Source organism: Papio anubis, chromosome 1 (assembly GCF_008728515.1).
Source record: "Papio anubis isolate 15944 chromosome 1, Panubis1.0, whole genome shotgun sequence".
NCBI lineage: Eukaryota > Metazoa > Chordata > Mammalia > Primates > Cercopithecidae > Papio > Papio anubis.
Window position 1 is genome coordinate 166880827 of NC_044976.1, and position 21556 is coordinate 166902382.

Sequence of the window (21556 nt, forward strand, 5' to 3'; positions counted from 1 at the left end):
GAACAAGAACTTTAAGAATGAAGTATCTTGATCTTGAAAACATCACTTGCTGATGTTGCCATTGATTTTCATAAACAATAACAAAAGATTGTTTTCAAACCAAGGAGTAATTGAAAGATTATTATTGTCTACACCATGCCTGTGGTTTACTGACTTAAGGATGCCAGTATGTGGCTGCTAGTTTAGATAATTGACATAATTGTTGAAATAATTATGAATATAATAACATATCTATTTTAAAGCCTTATTTTAGATATGGAGATTTTTATAAGTTATGTTATTACTTTGCTTGTATATAAAAATCTTTATTGATAAACTTTGTCTTATACTGGGTGTTTTTCTATAAACTTTGATCATTCAAGTACCCATATTTTCAACAGTCGGTTTTCCTTTTGCTATGACTGTCTATTACTTAAAACAACTATATTAGATTTGTTTTATACATAGAACAATTACAAAATAGTGAGAAATGACTAATTGTAAAAAGCCAACCTGGGGAAAACTAGTAAGTAGAAAACAAGTTGAAATATATGAGTGTAGAAACTATGTCAGGGAGGTGGCGAGACAAAAAGGGCTATTAAATTAAATCAAGGGTTTCTGGTTTATTTGGGGATTGATGTGACCCCAAATATGACCATTGTGCATTAGTAGGAATGCTTCTGTCCCAGACTCAGCCCAAACAGGACAACTTGTAAACTGATTTTGGAGACCTGTGTATTCTCATGCACATAAAGAAGTATGTCGTTACCTCTTGGGTAAGTTGTGAAAAACTCAAGAGGAAAACAATGGAGCAGTGTTTGGTCATAGATATATTGAAGGGACTGCAGAGAATAACAGTAGCTGCAAATGGTAGCTAGAAACCCACGATATTTACATAGAGTGAAGTTAATTAGTGAAGGAATTGTCTGTTCCAACGCAAAAACATTCCAGGGCAATCTACTTTCAGATCTTTCAGTCCTTAAGGAGTATTTTCCAATCGCTTCCCATTAGTGCCTTGTCAGAGAGTTGAATTAGTTTCATATCTACAGACTGGGGTTATGATGTGGCTAGTGGACAATGACCAAGAGTCACAAGACCACCATTGATTATGTTTTCATGACTGCATTTAATGACTTTATTATACCCCAAGACAGAGGTTACAGTTTTCCTGCTGTACAAAAAAATATAAGTTAATGATCCAAAAGAATGACCCTTCCATTCACCCCTTAAAGTTCACTCTTGGCTTGAATTTATACTGTCATAGATAAGAAATGGAGGTGAAAATGTGGATAAACAGTCAATTTCTGTAATTATCCGTTGTCACAAAGGCCATGGATTATAATGGAAGGATCATAGACTTTGAAGCCAGTGAAATATAGTATTTTATATTTGATTGCCATTAGTAACAGCATGGCTTTATGTAAATTATTTTCTCAGCTTCAATTTCATTATCTGATAATAGTTATGGGAGTTAAGATAACATTGTGGGAGTTAAGAACATGTCATGCCAAAAGATACCACTTTGGCATATTGACTACTTTGAGTTTAAGTCTCTTGAAAAACAGGAGATGCAAGATTACCCTGAACTTCCTTTTGTTTCTTAAAAGCAGGAAATAAGATTCCCATGTGAAAGCAGTCTTCTCTATACGGGAAGGAAAGTGCCATTTGTGTCATCATGAATGATAAGTTGAGACCAAGGAAAATCTGTACAATCAAAGCTTCTTACTAGCCCTTATCTTCCTAGCTACTTCTCCACCCAATTAGTACCTTTGCCCAAGCCCCTTCTCCTTGTCCCATTTTCACAATTTACTACTCTGTACAATTCAGCATATAAGTATTCAATTGTAATTGTTTCTTTTGGTGTTCATTTCCTTATGAAGGTTCATGGGCTGGTAAAACTTGTTTTAAGCAAATTTGTTTGCTTTTCTCTTATTGATTTGTCTTATGACATTTTAATACTCAGGACTATCCATTAAATAAAAGGAACCTAAAAGAGTAGAGGTAAATTTCTGCCTGCCGTAAAATTACTTACTTTATAGTGGTAAAAATCAAATATTTAATATAGCCCCTGATACACAGCATGTGCTAAATAAACGATAATGCTTAGTATTATTAGATGCTAAAAATAAATAAAACAAACAAAAATAAACAGGTAATAGGCTAGAAAATGGCAGTTTTTCATCTACACTCCCAAAATTATTTTGATGAGAAAAAGTTGTCTTTCCTCTCAGAAAAGTAGAGTGTATCAAGAAACAGTTTTTGAAATAAGATTTGTCAGGAAAAATAAAAGAGATCAGTTAATGGTTTGCAGTTCATCTCAAAAGAATTTGACATGCTGTTGGGCCTAAATGCAGTGAAGTATAACAATGTTGTTTCATTTCACCCAGCATCAAATGGGGTAGCAGAACATTTTTTTTTTCATGTCATTAACTAGGCAGTCATGCAAATGCAAAGTTAAAAGAAAAGTAGGGTTTGACACACTACTTGGTAGCTTAAGTTCTTTTCACTGCAAGAGACTCTATTTGTCACTTTATAAAGGCATGTATACATGAGTGGGTTTTAAATAGAGAGGAAGAAATATATTTTATTATAAAAAAGACAAAGCAATGAGAATTTTTAAAATGTCATTATTTTAGGAAATACCTTTGTTTAAAGAAAAAATTATTAATGACACTTGTTAAAGATAGTAAGGCAGACTTTATTCAAGGTGGATTATGGAGATATGGAGTTTAGAGACAACCGTATTTGGGTTTTACAGAGGAAAAAATATGTAGGACTGAACTATGACTCCAACAAAAACAAGGGAAATTTAGAGCCAAGGAGTGGGGTTGGGGTCAGTTGATGGAAAATTACTAAGAAGAAACATCAGGGATGAGAAGAATTCTTGCTAGGCCAACTCAAGAAGAATTCTAGCTAAAGACAGGCCAGGGTGATACCAACGATAGGACAGTTTCATGAAAAACTCCTATCCTTGGTATTGGACCACCTTAGATATCATTGGTTTATCTTTAGTTTTTCACTGAACTCCTATTCTTGGTATCTCACACGTGTATAAAATGTACTATTATAAATGCACTGATTCTGTACAAAAATATATCAATAAGGCAGATCACAATATAGTAGTTCAATTGCTTATTGTATGAGTTTATAAACAGCTCTAGATTTGAAAGACATTCAACTTGTAAGCTTTCTTGGCATTTTCTCTGGTAAGACAAATATAGAGTATACAATATAATTTTTAGAATATTTTTAAAGTTTACCAACATTTTCTTTTGTGGTGGTCATATTTAAAGATATCTCCCAAATTATAACAATTTCTCTCTGGGATCTGTCCTCTCTGTACAATACTGGTCCTCATATTCCCAGTGGGACCGAAAAACAGAACATTAAGCTAAGGATTTTTTCTAGGCCTTGTAACTTAATAAATTATTTCTTGCAGGACTTCAAAATTGCTGTAGTCAAGTGACTTCTTTCTTTCTCCTATTTTTTAGTTTTGGGGCTAACTTCATTCTATGCCTGCCTCCTCATTGTGTTTTGGAAGTAGACAACTTATTTTCTAGTTTTGCAGATCCACAAGTGGAGACAAATTTCATCCCAGTACAGATCATACCTGTAGACTTATCCATACCTGATTGAGATGACTGAGAATAGTGAGATTTGGGGTATCTTATCTGATATTTAGATATGATTTTGAACCTTGAGTTGATTGTCAAATAGACTGAGATTTTGGATACTTTGAGATAGATTTAATGTATTTTAAAGTTTCTCCATTTGGGCATCTATCATATGAATATGGTGATAGAGGCAGATAGGTCGTCGCTTCATCTGTGAGGATTTGTATGCCCTTTTTCTTGACTAGATATTGACACAAATTGGACATCTCTGTGGGAAAAGGAGCCTACTTTGTACCTCTAAGGGTGAAAAACATATGTGTATTTTGGGTCTGCTCTAAGAGAAGCTCAGCTACACCTTTTACATTGGTGGTGCCAAACAATAAGAGATGTGTAAAAAGGTTTTTGAACCTGGAACTAAGGATTATTGTAATGGCAAGGTTGTCACACTCATACCAGAAGCAAAGTAGTGTAGGAAAATGGCAATATCCAGAGTTGGCTACTGATGGTATGCGAATCCAAGGTATGGAAGCCAACAGTAAATGGTAGCTGGCAGTGATAGTTAGTCAGTGAAATAGCTCTGCTTTCAGAAAACAAAACAAAACAGAAAAAACTTGTCTGTACTTGCTTTCTAAACTTCCTATTACATTTCCCAAAGCTTCCACAAAGAATTCAACATCAAAATTTTCATAAATTTTCTCTTTTTTTGTTACAAATAGGAATCTAGGAGATGGGAAAAGTGATATAACACCTTCTGAACTCTATTGGAAACAAATCTGCTAATAGAGAAAGTTTAAATTAGAAAAACTCAAACATAAAAACATTATTGGATTTCTAGTGTTGGTGGTAGTGACAATGATGGTGGCATGTGTGTGATGTGTAAAATCAAATAAAAAAATGAAAGTTCTTTATAGAAATAAAATATTTTTGAGTTTGTACAAATCACTCAAACTCCTGAAAAATGTTAAAGCTGTGATTTTAAAAAAAGATGTGTTTGTCACGGATGGGCATAGAAAAGTCACTAAAAATGCATTCAACTGTCAATGTCATGCTCTTGCCAATGAGTTTGGCCATACATATTGAAGTGCTTGCCAACTACTCCATCAATGACAGACAGGAGTAATGCAAAACAGTTCTAACATGAGTTGAAAGCAGTCAATGCTGCATATTTATCTTGACTTTAAATTCTATTGCATAATAGCATTTAGCTTGTTTTTAAAATCCAAAATGATGAGTTTTATTTGTATTTACCTCCTTTTGCTTTCAGACAATATTTTGTAAAGCAGCTAAATGTACAATATAGATAATTTTATTGCTGATTACATTACAAAGTTCCAAAAATATTCACATTATTTAATCAAAAGGTACTGTGCTCCTCGAGATATTTGGCTCAATTGTCAACATAGCATGCAAAATGAGTTAATGAATTTATGATATTTTAAGATCTATGGATTAATATATTCCAACTTTAAATGTGTCATTTTATCAGAACAATATTAAAATAAATGGGAGGTAAAATATAGAAGCAAAAACATAAAACAATTAAGTGTTGTTCCAAAATAACAATAAAATTTGGAGTTCATGAGATCTGTAAGACACTATAATTTAATCATACACATACAAACACAAATCAAGTGTTCCAAATACACTTTTTAAATTTACTTTTAATTAACAAATATAGATTGTAAATATTTATGGTGTGTAAATGATATTTTGTTATATGTGTACATTGCAGAATGAATAAATTAGGCAATTTGATATATGCATTTCCTCACATATAGATAATATAAACAATAATTAAAAATATTTTAAAAAGCAAAAAAAAATTATTTCTTGGAAATTATGAATACAAATCATAGAAAAAGAAAATAAACTTTCAGTAGAATAGAGGAGAAATTTTAGTCATATCTCCAGAAATGATAACATAGAGAACGAAGAATGTAAGGGGAAAAAATTTTAATGGAAAATTGTTTGACTATGCATCTGATAGGGGACTAATGCTCTGAATATACAAGGAACTGAAACAACTCATGAGCAATAAAAATAATTCAATTAAAAAGTGAGCAAAAGTCTTGAATAAACATTTTTTTTAAAAAAAGTATACAAATGGTCCACAAGCCTGTGAAAAAATGTGTAACAATAGGAATCATCAGAGCAATGAAAATTAATAGCATAATTAGATAGCATCCTAGCCCAGTCAGAATGGCAATTATTATGAGAACAAAAATAATACGTGTTGTCAAGAATGCAGAGAAAAGGGAATGCTTATACAGTGTGGATGAGATTGTAAATTAGCACAAACTCTATGGAAAACAGTATGGAGATTTCTCAAATAACTAAAAATAGAACTAACTTTCAATCCAGCAGTCCCACTACTAGGTGTATATCCAAAATAAATAAATCATTATAGTGAAAAGAAACATGCATTTCCATGTTTATTACAGAATTATTCACAGTATCAATGATATGGAATCATCCTAAGTGTCCAACTGATGATTGGATAAAATGTGGTGTATCTACACAATGGAATACTATTAAACCATCAAAAGGACATATTCATGGTTTTGTTGTTGTTGGTGGTGGTGGTGTTGTTTTTTCCCACCTACGTGGAACTGGAGGCCATTCTCTTAAGCGAAGCAACTCAGAAGCAGAAAGACAAATATCACATGTTCTCACAAGTGGGAGCTAAATAATGTGCACACATGGACATAGAATGTGGAATGACAGATAATGGAGACTAGAACTATGGAGAGGTTGGGGAGTGGATGGTGAGAAATTTCTTAATTGGTACGAGTGTACATTATTCAGGTGATGGATGCCCTGAAAGAACTGTAGCAAAATTTTGCTTGTACCCCATTAATTTGTACGAATAAAAAATAAATAGAAATTCAGGATTTCAAACAGCTGAAATGTAAATCAAGAAAGAGGGAGACCTGGGCGCAGTGGCTCACGCCTGCAATCCTAGCACTTTGGGAGGCTGAGGCCGGAAGATCGCCTGAGGTCAGGAGTTTCAGACCTGACTGGCCAAATGGTGAAACCACCTCTTTACTAAAAATAAAAAAATTAGCTGCACGTGGTGGCGAGTGCCTGTAATCCCAGCTACTGGGAAGGCTGAAGTGAGATAATCGCGTGAACTCAGCAGGTGGAGGTTGCAGTGAGCCGAGATCACGCCATTGCACTCCAGCCTCGGCAACAAGAGCAAAGCTCCGTCTAATATATATATGTTATCTTTCATATATATACATATATAATATATATATGTATTATATATACATATATGGAAGAAAAGAAAAAAAGACGGAGAGAGGGAGGAAAGGAAGGAGGGCAAGAGAAGAGGTGAGAAAATATTTTCCAGGACAAAGGAAACAAATTCAAATTGGAGGTAGTAACGTGTATTAGAAAACTTAATAACATACACATACAACCCTTATGACAATTTCATAACTCAAAGCACACATTTAAAAATCCCAAGAGCGTGATATATAAAATATAAGAGCTTCATAAGGCTATCTCTAAGCAATTTCTGTCTTATTTCCAGGATTTTTATGTTACAATAAATTGTATATGCTACAGTACCAACTTTTACAAGTTTCCATTTTTAAATATATATCAATCAGAATATTAAAATACTTCCAAATGGTTTAACATTTCGAACATTCATCTATTTTGGAATATTTATTTTCCCCCATGCTAAAGAGAGAGAAAAATTTGTTTCAGGCATGTTTTTAAGTACTTTAATATATTTTTTATTTGCATATTTAGAGAAAATTCCAAAAACGTATATTGTGGTAAACTGAAGAAAGTACATACAAAGCTAAAAGGGCAAAAGATCTATGTTAAAAGTCCAACTTAGTTTCTAATTAACTATATGAACTTTGGGCAATATGTTTGATCACTCAGATTGATTTCAATAAATCTAAAATAGAGATTATACCTAGCTTATAGATTGTGAGTAGTATTTGAAAAACGTTATTTAGAGCACTTTGCGTAAATACCTGTAACAGAATAGGCAATTGTTACAATAAAGACATTATAATGATTAGGGTTAATATTATTTTTGGCCCTGCATAGAAATCTATAAGACTCTTAAATATTTCCTGTACCCAAATTTCCTTTTTAAAGAAAATATTCTGGATACATTGCTCTCCTTTTATGAAATCCTATGACCTTGTTCACAATGAATTATCTCTAGATTAAATGTAAAATATAAGATAGGCCTTTGGCTACTTGGCTTGGGAACTTGAAATGGATAGTACTGAAATTCACATGAGGATATGCGGCCACAGTCAGAGTCTCTCTTTGTGTAAAAAACTCTCAAACAGAAAAAAAATAAAATAAATTATATATATATATATATATATATATATATATATATATATATATATGAATAAAGTAGAGAGGAACTAATTTAGGAACCATTGAGGGACAAAGAGATAGCTGGGCCATGAGGAATACTGGTTTTAAAATGTTTCCCTAGAATTGCTACAGTCTAGGTAATCTAACAGTTGCTTTCTGAATGGTGTGAGATACCACCTCTTCATGTGAACTGCATGTGTAACTTACCCAGTGCCTTTTTTCTTCTTACTTTTGTGTGTGTTCTTATAATATAACCTAATGTCCTTAGGTAATGTGTGGATTTTTATACTTTTTAGGCTTAAACTCCAAATTGGTATAATAACCTAAAACAAAACTGATCGTTAAACAGATAAAAGTAAATTTCCCTCCACATTGTGTGCAAATAGGTAGATTCATCTGAAACCATTTTGAAGGTTAAGTTTAAGATTTTGCTTAAAATATAGGTCATGTGACAGTGGCAAGATTCAATTTGTGTCTCCTGTAACACACATCTTAGAAATGGGCAGTCATCTTAGAAATGGGCAGGGTGAGAGGAACTTAGGACAGGATTTTCACCAAGTTAGAAGTTATACATTTGGGTTGGTATGACTTTCAAAATGATAAATAATATAAATAATGTATACTCATTGAATACTTTGAGGAAGCATTTCAGAAATACAGAATCTCTTTTTAGAGAGGTTGAAAATACATGAAGACATTAACAAAATATTTTGTGAATATTTCTATTATTCTGATTTAAATTGAGATTAGGATAGATTAAAAGACTTTCTAAAATTCCTTTAGTGGACCAAGAAGACACTTACAAGATAATAATTTTAAAAAATCATCCTTTTAACAGCCTAAATTGCAGCATTACAGACGTGTGATATTTTACATCTAAATTTATTCTATGTGTACTAAAGTAGAACAAAAACCTGTGATTTTCCAATACGACTCTGAGATTGAATGTAGGCTATAAAGATTCTTCAACTTACAATTGATTTGCAAAAGATTTACTTTCAATTGAGACACAAGCAGTTCAATTTAACCAATTCCAGGGTTAAGCTGTTGAACACATCAAAATAATATTGAAAACAATGGATATGGCTCATTATAATGATTACAATACTTTGAAAAGGAAGAGCACATATTATTTGCATTATCTGTTAGGAGTTAACCTTTCCACCATGGGTCAAAACTAAGAATTAAATAAGTATTTTGTTATATATATATTTGAATAATACATCGAGGATCAGCATCTTTACTGCTGAAAACTTTAGAGTGGTAGGGACATGTGCATATGTTTATGCCGACCTATTATTTATTGGGGATAATACAAAATAAATGATATAATCCATCATATGAGAAGGTTTGAAAGTCAAATATTTTAAGGGCAGAAGAGAGACTAAGGCAGCAGTATAGAATAGGAATAGAGAAGTGGTAAAACAATCAGAAGTCTTGTCATGTCTTATGTTAGTTCTCAGCCCAAAGTTCACTCAACCAAAATACATTATTGTTTTTTTCCCTCACAAGTTGTTGATCTAAGCAACTAAAATCTTCACAAGCGTTAGCTGAATAAATAGGGTCAAGGACTTAAATAAACGTTTTACAAAAGTAAGCATTTATTCAAAATGTCTAGACTATAGCTGTTGCTTTCAATAAATTGAACTGAGATTTTTTAATCAATCTTGTAATTAGACTATGAGCAACAAGGAATTGTAAAATAAACAGCTTTATAAATGTTTTTTTACTACATATTTATCTCTTTTTTAAAAAAAATAAATATACTTAGGGTTTTCATAAATGTCTGAATTCCACAAACTTCTATAAATTTGATAAAGGAAAAGTGCAATATTTATAATTGAAAAAATAAAATTATTTAACAATTTTAAAAATCTAATACATTGAATTACCAGCCAAATAAAGAAATTAATTTGATATTTAACATATAATTTTAGTTTTCAAGATGGAAATTTTAACGCTCAATTCAAAACCTATTGTTAGATTATCTGCCTTCTTTCCAAAAGACATTAAACCATACAAAAAATAAACATGTGCATTTCCCTTGAAGGAGTGTGCAGTGTTATAACAGAAAAAGTTATATAAATGGAATGTATATATAACCTATATAACTCCATTTCAGAAAAATAAATCATGGGTAACATATAATCATGTGTGGTTATAATATACACAGGATTAATAATCCAATAAATTCTACTTATATGAGAGGCACTATTCTAGGCTCTAAGGACAAAGAGATAAAACAACATTAACACCCCTGTCCTAAATACTTCATAATTCAGACTTTAGGTTGTTACAGTGAAGAGACAGTGAGAGAAATGTTAAAGTAAGAAAATAACTCTAATACTATACAATTTTTTTATATAAAGATCTGCAAAAGTGAAGTTAATCAACTATAGTGGAGGCATTTTTGCAACTTTAAAGAAGATTGTTTGGAGAAAGGGACATGATCCTGAATTTAAAAAGTCAGTTATTTAGAAAAGGAAGTAGGTGTGAATAGGGTGTTAATGGAAGAATAAGCCTTACATGGGATCGTAAGTCCTCTTTGATAGACAAAGCACACGTGGAGTGCAGCACAAAGCTCTGGAAGAGGTGTGATATGGCTGAGTGTGGGACCCCAAGATAAAACGTTTTTATGTGTCATGCTTAAGAGTTTGGAGCTGTCTGTTATAATGAGGCATTCAATGTTTTTCATCCAGGAACTTGGTGTGAACTGCAACTATGCTCACAACTTCTTCCTCCTTCATCAAGATTTAGCATCATCTATTATATTTCCTACCCTCTGTATCAAGGTTAGCCGTGCAAACTCATTTTGGTCAAAACAATATTAGCAAAAGTTATACAAGCAGAGATTTAAATATGTTTGCACGATAGATATAGCTGTCTCAGTTGTTTTTGTGATTTTGTGACTGACATCATGAGATAAAGCCCAGGATAGCCTGCCCAATGCCAAACAAGTGAGTAAGGCTATTCTAAATCTTGTAGTTACCAGCTGACCTACCACCTGACGACAGATGAAGAAAAGAATCTAAACTGCTCAACTAAGCATATCCAGATCAGATAAAGTGCTCAGCCAATCCAAAGAAGTATAACTAAGTCAATGCTCCCTCTAACACATTTTGAAGGTGGTTCGATACACAGCAAATACGAACTGATGCTAGAGAGTCTACTACAATATTTTAGCGTGTAGAATATATCATGAAGGAGTAGAAAATGGAAAATAGATAAAAGGTTAGAAATTGCTAAGACTGCATTGTGAAAAGATGGACAAAACTTGAATTTAACTACATTAATGATGGTACATTGGAGGAAAAAGATTACAAGTACGGTTCAGAGCTCCACTGTCAGGACTGATGATCAATTACACAGCTTTAAAGAAAGGAAAGGATGATTTTAGGATTTCAATATAGCATAAACTGGCCCAGTTATTGCCCATACATGGGCAGATGAAAGGAAACAAAATAATTTCGTTTGAGCTGAAGATTTTCCAGATATTCTTCAGTTCAAAAGACCATTCTAACACAAATATAAATTGCCCAATGCAAATAATAATATCATTTATTTGGATAAGATTAAAACTCTGTGATATTTCATATCTACTTTTGATATTTTATTGAGGAAACATTAACATCTATTTAAAACTTTGTTGTTGTTGTTTTCTGGTATTTAGTTGGCCAAGAAGACACTGCTATACAATATCCTATAAAATACCCTTGCCATGTACATCTACATTGAATTAGTACATAGGGCACATTATTTAATTTGGGCTGAAATAACAGCGAAATGGACTTTCACTTTAGGCTTAAGTTGATTGATCTCAAAATAAAGAGAGGTATGGGCACATGGCTCATTACTGTAATCCCAACACTTTGAGAGGCAAGCGGGAGGATTGCTTGAGAACAACCCTGGCAACATAATGAGACCTCCATTTCTACAAAATAAAAAAAAAAAAAAAATGGCTAAAGCATGGTGGCACACACCTGTAGTCCTAGCTACTTGGGAGGCTGAGGTAGGAGGATTGCTTGAGCCTGGTAGGTCAAGTCTACAGTGAGCTGTGGTTCCATAACTGGACTACAGCCTGGGAAACAGCCTAAAACTGTCTCAAAGTAAAAAAAAAAAAAAGAGAAAAAAACACTGGCGTAGACACAGACACACACACACACAGACATATACATATATACGTGTATTATTCAATATCTGTCTATTCAATATCTATCTATTATTTATAAATATGTATTTAATGTTTATATTTCTCCCTATCTTCTGCTCCATTGTAGGAGTCAGGAAGGTGTCTGTAACACAAAGCAAAGGAGAATTGAAATGATTATACCTGCTTTGCTCTCTAAGAGCAGATTAATCCACCACATGAATAAAATTAGCCATAAGTTCAATAAAAATAAATTTAACATGCTTTCTCCCTCAAATTTAGTACACAAACTGGTTGGCAAGAAGGGAAACTAAGCCACTCTGGAGAGAAAAATCAATAACAAATCAGTGTTAAGAGATTAGTAACAGGTGTTATGTTTCTTAACACCTGTTTGAGACTGCTAATCTGTTACACACATATGACCATATCTAAAAATGAAGTGACTACCATATTCAATTAGAATTGTTGTAAAACTACACAGGCCGATGGCAAAACAAAGTATATAAAAGTGAGGTGATATGTTTCACTGGTTATGCCCTGAAACATATGAATATTTTCTTAAACTTACCAAATAATGAATGAAACAAGGGTTTTAATATGCACCCATGAAATCAAAATATATATGAAGAATATTTCATTGTTCTAGATGAATAAGGTTTAGCTAGAAGCTAGGATTGTACCAAGGACTTCTGAAAAACAGATGTACAATGCAAATGCCTGAAAGACTGCAAATCCAAATGAGTTGAATCAGGTTAACACATTATGGCCCCCTTAACACTTATTTTTGCATATGTAGTATATGGAACTTACACATGAAAGACACATTGTAATCTCTCACACCTAAAATATGGGTCATGTGTTATTTTATTAAGAGAATGTGTTATGGCCATTAAATTCATGACTGGAAGAGTATTGCATGAACTCTTCCATAAGAAACCTTTGTTTGATGTAAGCTATAAACCAACAACCTGGTAGGTAAACATTTTGAAGTGTTTGTCTATACACTGCTCAGCCAATACAGCAGTAGTTAGATACAGATAATGATGAATTTTGTTTTTATTTCCTCATAGATATGAGCACTGCTATATTATTTTATTTATGTTTTATAATGAGCACTTTATGCAAATTGAGATTTATCATTGAGGTGACTTAGAATAGTATATATTCACATATTAAGAGATGGGGAGATAAAAATAATGTTTTATGATTATATAATTTGCTATACTTTAATAAAGTTTAAAAAGTACATTAATTTACTGCCAAGCTCATAAAATTTATGATTTAAAATTATTTGAAAGCTATATGTTTTCCTCTTCTACATTTCAAACACCCAGAATATGACTTATTGAGAAAGGAAGTGATGCCTTTGAAAGCAAAAACTCACTATTTTTCATGCTAAATAAAAACATTGAATTTCTGTGAACATGTTGCTTAAATTTTATGCTTCACTTTGATTTCATTATTAAAAAATTTATGACTTCTCCTCATTTCCCAAGGGAAGGAAATATTTTCCAAAAATTATCTTTGAAGGAATGCCTTGGTTTCAGAGATTTATTGTTACTTCCTTAGCAGATTATCTAGACACCCAATTTTTTTGCTTTGAAAATGTATAATGATCATTTAAAATACCAGCTAATTTTGATATATGATATTCATTTAAAGAATCAAAATATTTTGTCTAGTTTTCTCCTACTTTTTGTTAGAATAAAGTAGAATATATCTGATTAATGTGTTACAGAACTGTGATCACACTCTTTAAGTCCTTTCTGTATGATAATTGGTTAAGAGCTTTGTCTATGTTCAAAGTTCTGAATACATTCCCAGGCATTTCATGTGGTTGGAAAATGTTTTCTATAAAAATGAGTAAGAAAAGTAAATTCATCATTTTAAATTTGATTTTAATGTGCTCCCATAAGCCTCCATTCTATTTTCAGGATAGTATAAAATGCAAGTAATTAAACAGTAACACACTCTGTAATGGAAAACTTTCCATTAGATGATGAAGATTAATCCTGAGGCTTGATATAAAAGGAAAAACTTAAAATTATGTTTAAATTCATTTGTACTGATATCTACCCTTTCCATACACCCAGTACTTATACTGATACTTGAAAAACTTTTAAAGGACATTAAACAGGGTCAGTTATGCAATGCGCCCTTTACAGTTCATTTATGTTTTATCAATTACAATGGAAATTAAAATTATGTAGTGAATTACATTTTGATTACTCCAATAACATTGTCACTGATGTTAAAATATACACAAGCAAAAGATTCAATAAAAGAAAATATCAGCTAATGAGCTATGGATAATTGAATATTTAAACAATGTTACATTTTAAAAAATCACAATTCTTTTAAAATGTAACATATTCAGAATATACTATGAGAACCTAGTACATTATTATTATTTAAATAATCGAGTCCTGAGTATTTCTACTCTGTTTTACATTAGTGAATAATCTTGATAGATATAAGGAAATATCTGTATAATAAATTGGTCAAATATATATCACAAACAAATACACTTTATGAGTTAATATTGTAATTTAAATATATTAAAAATATTTGACATTGTCTTCCTAAATATTCATTTTAATTAGTGACTATCAGAGCTCAGTTTATGAGTTTATAAAATATAATGCTCCCCTGAGAACACAATATAACTTGTGATACCATATTTACAGTTTCAGTTTTACATTGTGAATGGAAAGTTGTATAATTTTACTTATGAGATTATTCCTAAACATGCCAATAGTATTTTATCACTTTTGGATAACTTATTATTCAATAGTCAATATGCAGAATGATTATAACATTTAATAATTTGAATAATTAAGGCTTTGGTTTTATATTTGTTTCACTGATTGACTTATAAGTTTACTGGAATAACACACACCACACAATTTTTCTTTGTTTCGTTTGCTAGCATCTTCTCTGTAAGGACTGATTGTAAGTGTTCGATATATTTTAAGATATAACAAACAAGTACAATTCTTTCATTTTAAAGGTAATGAAACTGATGCTTAGGAAGTTTAAGAGCTATTAGTATAGATCACAAAGCCTGTTAGTGGTAGAGCTAGAAATACTTGCAAAGTCAACGTATTTTCAGCACTCACACTTTTAAATTCAACATAGACCACTTTAGGAAAGGAAGAATTAAAAGGCTAACAAAAACCAAAAACAAATAAATATGATTCACAGAGAGGGAAAGATGATGAATAAGAATTAAAATAGAAGTATTTATGAAAATTTAGTTTAGTATTTCTTTTCTGATTTTACATCATGTAAGTGTGATCTTGACTAGCCTTGTAAGTAAATGACGTGGTTAGTGAAAATATCTGACTTGATAAAGAGTCTATTTAAATACCCACTATCTCTACTTGCCATTGACTTCTTAGCTCAGAGTCCTTTGGGAATATGAAATCTTCCTTAGGCCAAGGCCCCCAGCTATACTTTAATTTTCCCCCTCAGTTGTAAGCATTTCAATATTCAGTTTATATTTATTTCAATTCTAATTATTTCTAAATAACTCTCAGGCAATTCTGTGGTTCACAAGTGTATACAGTCTAGGAAGAGGTAAGTAAGAAACCACAGTTACCTTGAGGGCACTATCTGAGTCTGCCTAAACATATTTTGGGCAAACTGGAGTTGCCAAAGTGAAACTAAAGTAGCATTCTTGCCTCCCTCCACCCGCCTTTTTTTTTCCTGCAAATGTATGATTCTTTTCTCCTTTGAACTGAAGCCTCGATTCACCCCTCATGCCAATCAAGTCCTTCTCCTATCATTCCTGTATGGTCAGCCAGGTTACAAAACTTTAAATTGGAAGGAGGGCTTTCTTATAAAACAATGATAAATTAACTGTCTTTGTATTATAGTTAAATTAACTGGACTCTGTCCTCGCCTCTTTGTTCCAGACATAAGGGCACGTATGAAATAGGCTTTGGGACAGAACTCCATTCTGGAGACGACAGCACTATCGAAACAACTCCCAAAGGATACCACTGTCTGTTGCTGAATTATAATATCTCTGAAGTATAACATCTCCTAGGATCAAGTAATCCTCTCACTTCAGCCTCTCAATTAGCTGGGAATACAGGCACCTGCCACCATTCTGGGCTCGCTTTCTTTCTTTCTTTCTTTCTTTCTTTCTTTCTTTCTTTCTTTCTTTCTTTCTTTCTTTCTTTACTTTTCTTTTCTTTTCTTTTTTTAAATTTATAGTAGAGATGAGGTTTCACTATGTTGCCCAGCCTGGTCTCAAATTCCAAACTATGCTCCCACCTCAGCCTCCCAAAATGCTGGCATTACAAGCATGAGCCACCATTCCTGACCAATAAAGTATTTTGCAGACAAGCAAATGCTGAGGAAATTTGTCAGTATCAGACCAGCCCTATAAGAAATAATAAAATAAACTCTATATCTTGAAACAAAAGGTTGGTATGTACCACAATAGGACTTTTGAAAGCATAATATAGGGCATATAAAACAATAACACAATGAAGAAAACAGAGTATCTAGATAACAATCAACATGATGACTGAAATAGTATCTTATATCTCCATATTAACATTGAATGTAAATGATCTAAATGCTCCACTTAAAAGATACAGATTGGCTGAATGAATAAAAAATTACAAATCAAATATCTGGTGTCTCTAAGAGACTCACCCAACATGTGAGGATTCTTACAGACTCATGGTAAAGGGGTGGAAAAAGGATATTCTAGACAAATGGAAACCAAATGCGAACAGGTGTAGTCATTCTTATATAAGATAGAACAGACATTAAAGCAGCAATAGTAAAAAAGAAATAAAGACAAGATCATTATATAATAATAAAAGGACCAAATCAATAAAAAATTTGTAATCCTAAATATATATTCACCAAACTCTGGAGCTTCCAGATTCAGAAAACAATTACTACTAGACCTAAGAAAAGAGACACAGCTACACAATTATAGTGGGGGACTCCAACATTCCACTAACAGCACTAGAGGGATCATTGAGGCAGAAAGTCAACAAGGAAACAATGGACCTAAACTGTACTCTAGAACAAATTGACCTAACATATATTTACAGAACATATATCTCACAATTATTATACCCAACAGCTGTGAAATACACACTTATCATCAAGACATGGAACATTCCATATGATAACCCAAAAAAGTCTAAGTACATTAAAAATGGTCAAAATTATATCAAGTATCACCTCAGACCACAGTGGAATAAAACTAGAAATCAATACAAAATGAACCCTCAAAACTTTACAAATACATGGATATTAAATATTCTGCTCCTGAATGACTTTTAAGTTAACAATAAAATCAAGATAAAAATGTAAAAATTCTTTGAAATGACTGATAATAGTGACACAAATTATCAAAACCACTGAAATACAGAAAAAAAAAATGCTGACAGGAAACTTTATAGTGGTAAATGCCTACATCAAAACATCTGAGAGATCACAAATTGACAATCTAATGTCACATTTCAAGGAACTAGAGAAACAAGAACAAACCAAACCCAAGGCTAGCTGAAAAAAAGAAATAACAAGGATCAGAGGAAAACTAAATGAAATTGAAACAAAAAGACACAAAATATCAGTGAAACAAAAAGTTGGTTCTTTGAAAACATAAACAAAAGTGATAAACTCTTAGCTAGATTAACAAAGAAAGGAAGAGAAAAAATACAAATAAACTCAATTAAAAATGAAAATGGAGACATTCTGACACCACAGAAATACAAAAGATCATTTGAAACTACTATGAACACTTTTATGCGTGCAAACTAAAAACTCTAGAGGAAATGGATAAATTCCTGGGAATAAAATTCTCTTAGCTTAACTCAGGAAAAACTAGACATCCAGAACAGACCAGTAACAACAGTGAGATCAAATCAGTAATTAAAAAATTGCCGAAAAACAAAAAGCCCAGGTCCAGGCAGATTGATAACTGAATTATACCAGACCTTCAAAAAATAAATGGTATTAATCCTACTGAAATTATCCCAAAAGACTGGAAAAAAGGGAAACTTCCCTAACACATTCTTTGAAACTAGTATCACTTTGACACCAATGCCAGGAAAGGACACAGAAAAGTGGAAACTACAGACTAATATCCCTGATGAATATAGATGCCAAAATCCTCAACAAAATACTAGCAAATATAATTCAACAGTACATTACAATTTTAATTCACCATGATCAAGTGGATTTCATCCTAGGGAGGCAAGGATGGCTCAACATACGCAAGTCAATAAATGTGATTCACCACATAAATACAATTTTTAAAAAGAACCATATGATCATCTCAATAGTGCAGAAAAAGTGTTCAATAGAATCCAGCATCCCTTTATGATTAAAAAAAAATAGTCATAAACGGAGCATCTACAGAATAATAGCCATCTATGACAAACCCACAGCCAACATTATACTGAATGGGTAAAGGTGAAAGCATTTCATTTAAGAACTGGAAAAAGACAAGGATGCCCACTTTTACCACTCCTATTCACCATAGTATTGGAAGTTCTAGGCACAACAATCAGGCAAGAGAAAGAAATAAAGGGCATTTAGATGGGAAAAGAAGGGGTTAAACCATCTCTGTTTGCTGATGATAAAATTATATCTCTAGAAAACCCTAGACTCCTCCAAATGACTCTGATTTTATAAATAAATTTTGTAAAATCTCACTTACAAAATCAATGCACACAAATTAGTAGCACTGCTATATACCAACAACAACCAACCTGAGAATCGAATCAAGAACTCAATTCCTTTTACAGTAGCTGAAAAGAAAAAAAAAAAAGAATTTTCTTAACCAAGGAGGGTAAAGATCTCTACAAAGAGAACCACAAAATACTGAAGAGGTCATAGATGACACAAACAATCTATAGATTCAATGCAATTGCTATCAGAATACCAACATCATTTTTCACAGTATTTGAGAAAAAAATCCAAAAATTCATTTGGAATTTTAAAAGAGCATGAATAGCCAATGTAACCCTAAGCAAAATGAACAAATCTGGAGGCATCACATTTCATAACTTCATTACACTAGAAGGCTATAGTTACAAAAACAACATTGTACTGGCATAAAAGTAGATACATAGAGCAATGGAAAAGAATAGACAACCAAGAAATAAAGTCAAACACTTACAATAAAGTGATCTTTGGCAAAACATATGAAAGAGTAAATTGGTGAAAGGACATTCTATTCAATAAGTGATAAAATTGGATAACCGCATATAGAAGAATGAAACTGTATCCCTAACTCTTACCATATACAAACATAAACTCAAGATAGATTAAAGACTTAAATCTGAGACCTGAACCCATATAAATTCTAGAGGAAAACCTAGGAAAAACTCTTCTGTACCTTGGCCTACCAAAATATTTATGACTAAGACCCCAAAAGCAAATGCAACAGAAACAAAAATAAATAAATGAGATCTAATGAAACTAAAAAGCTTCTGCACAGTGAAATAAATAATAAACAGAATAAACACAAAACTCACAGAATGGGGGAAAGTATTTGCAAACTATGCATCTGGCAAAAGACTAATGTCAAGAATGTACAAGGACCTCAAACCAATTAGCAAGAAAAAAAATGATCCCATCAAAAGTGAGCAAATAACATTATTAGACACTTCTCAAATGAAGATGAACAAAAAGCCAATAAACACATGAAAAAATGCTCAACATCACTAATCATTAGGAAAATGAAAATTAAAACTTAAATGAGATACTACTTTACCCACAATTTACACACAATAATAATGTGTATTATTATTACACATAATAGAATGACTATTAATAAAAAGTCAAAAAACAATAGATGTTGGCATGGATGTGGTGAAAAGGGAACGCTTAAACTCTGTTGATGGGAATGTGAGTAAGTACGCCTCTATGGAAAACAGTATGGAGATTTTTCAAAGAACTAAAAGTAGATCTGCCATTCAATCCAGCAATCCCACTACTGGGTTTCTACTAAAAGGAAAATAAGGAACTGTATCACAAAGACACCTCCATGTATATGTTTGTTGAAGCACAATTCACCATTGCAAATATATATAATAAACCTAACTGCCCATAACTCCCTGATAAAGAAAATGTGGTATATATACACCATGGTATACTACTCAGCCATAAAAAATAAAATGAAATAATGCCTACTGCAGTAACTTGGATGGATCTGGAGGCCATTTTCCTAAGTGAATTAACTCAGAAATGGAAAATCAAATGTCATGTATCTAATTTATAAGGGGGGGGGCTAAGCTATGAGTATGTAGAGGCATGCAAAGTGATATAATGGATATTGGAGACTCAGAAGGAAGGAGTAGGAGGGGATGATGATTAAAAATAGGCATTGGGTAGCGTGTGTGTGTGTATACACACATACACATACACATAAACACATACATATATATTTATACACACACACGTATATGTATATGATGGTGGCAGTGGCCCATCAAGAGCAGCTGGAGCTGCATGCTCTTAAGATTCTTGCATGGGCTGAGAATAGGCAAAAGTCCTGCTCCCTACTGATTTGGCAGGATGGGGCCCCTGTGCTCCTGGGCACAGCTAGAGCTGCCCAGCCATGACTCTGGCTTTGGATATCCCTGTGCTCTTGAGGGCCCAGGAACCTCCCCCTGACCAGACAGACTTGAAAGTGCCTGCTCCCACTCCCTGGCCTCTCCCTGCTCCTGGCTCTTGATCCAGTGCAGAAAAAATTTGTGGCTGAAACCAGGCGCTGTTGTGCCCCACACACTCAGGGCAGCACAGACACGCTAGCTCCCTGCTACCTGAGCCCCCTTCAGACTTTGGGTGCACAGGAGGGGTGGGTGGCACTGAGGGTGGCTGGTGCAATCTTGCAGTTACCCCTCAGCATGAACGATTGGGTGCCACTGACATGTTCATGTGGCAGGAGGCAGACAGGCTCTGGACAAAAAAGGGGTAGGTCCCAGGTGAAGCCCCACCTTTAAGCCAAGGACAACCTGAAGCCTGGGGTCTGGGCTCCCAGATCCAGCTGGAGTCTGTGGCCTGGAGTGAGAACTTAGGCTGCTTTTTTCAGACCTCCCCATCGCCGCCCATGGACTAATCAGCACACACTTTCTCCCTTCTGAGCCCATAAAATCCCTGGACTCAGCCAGACTCAAACACACATCAGGATAACCTGCCTGTGGAAAGGAACTACCCACTGCAGGTCTCCTCTCTGCTGAGGGCTGGACATTCATTGAGATGACCTGCCTGTGGAGAGGAGTTACCCAGTGTGGAACTCCTCTCTGCCAAGAGCTGGGCACTCATTGGGATGACCGGTCTGTGGAAAGGAGTTACCAATTGCTGGTCCACTGAGAGCTTTTATGTTGTTTATTGAAGCTCCTCTCCATCTTACCCTTCAGTTCTTTGCATACCTCATTCTTCCTGGATGTGGGACAAGAAGTAGGGAACCATGGAATGGCAG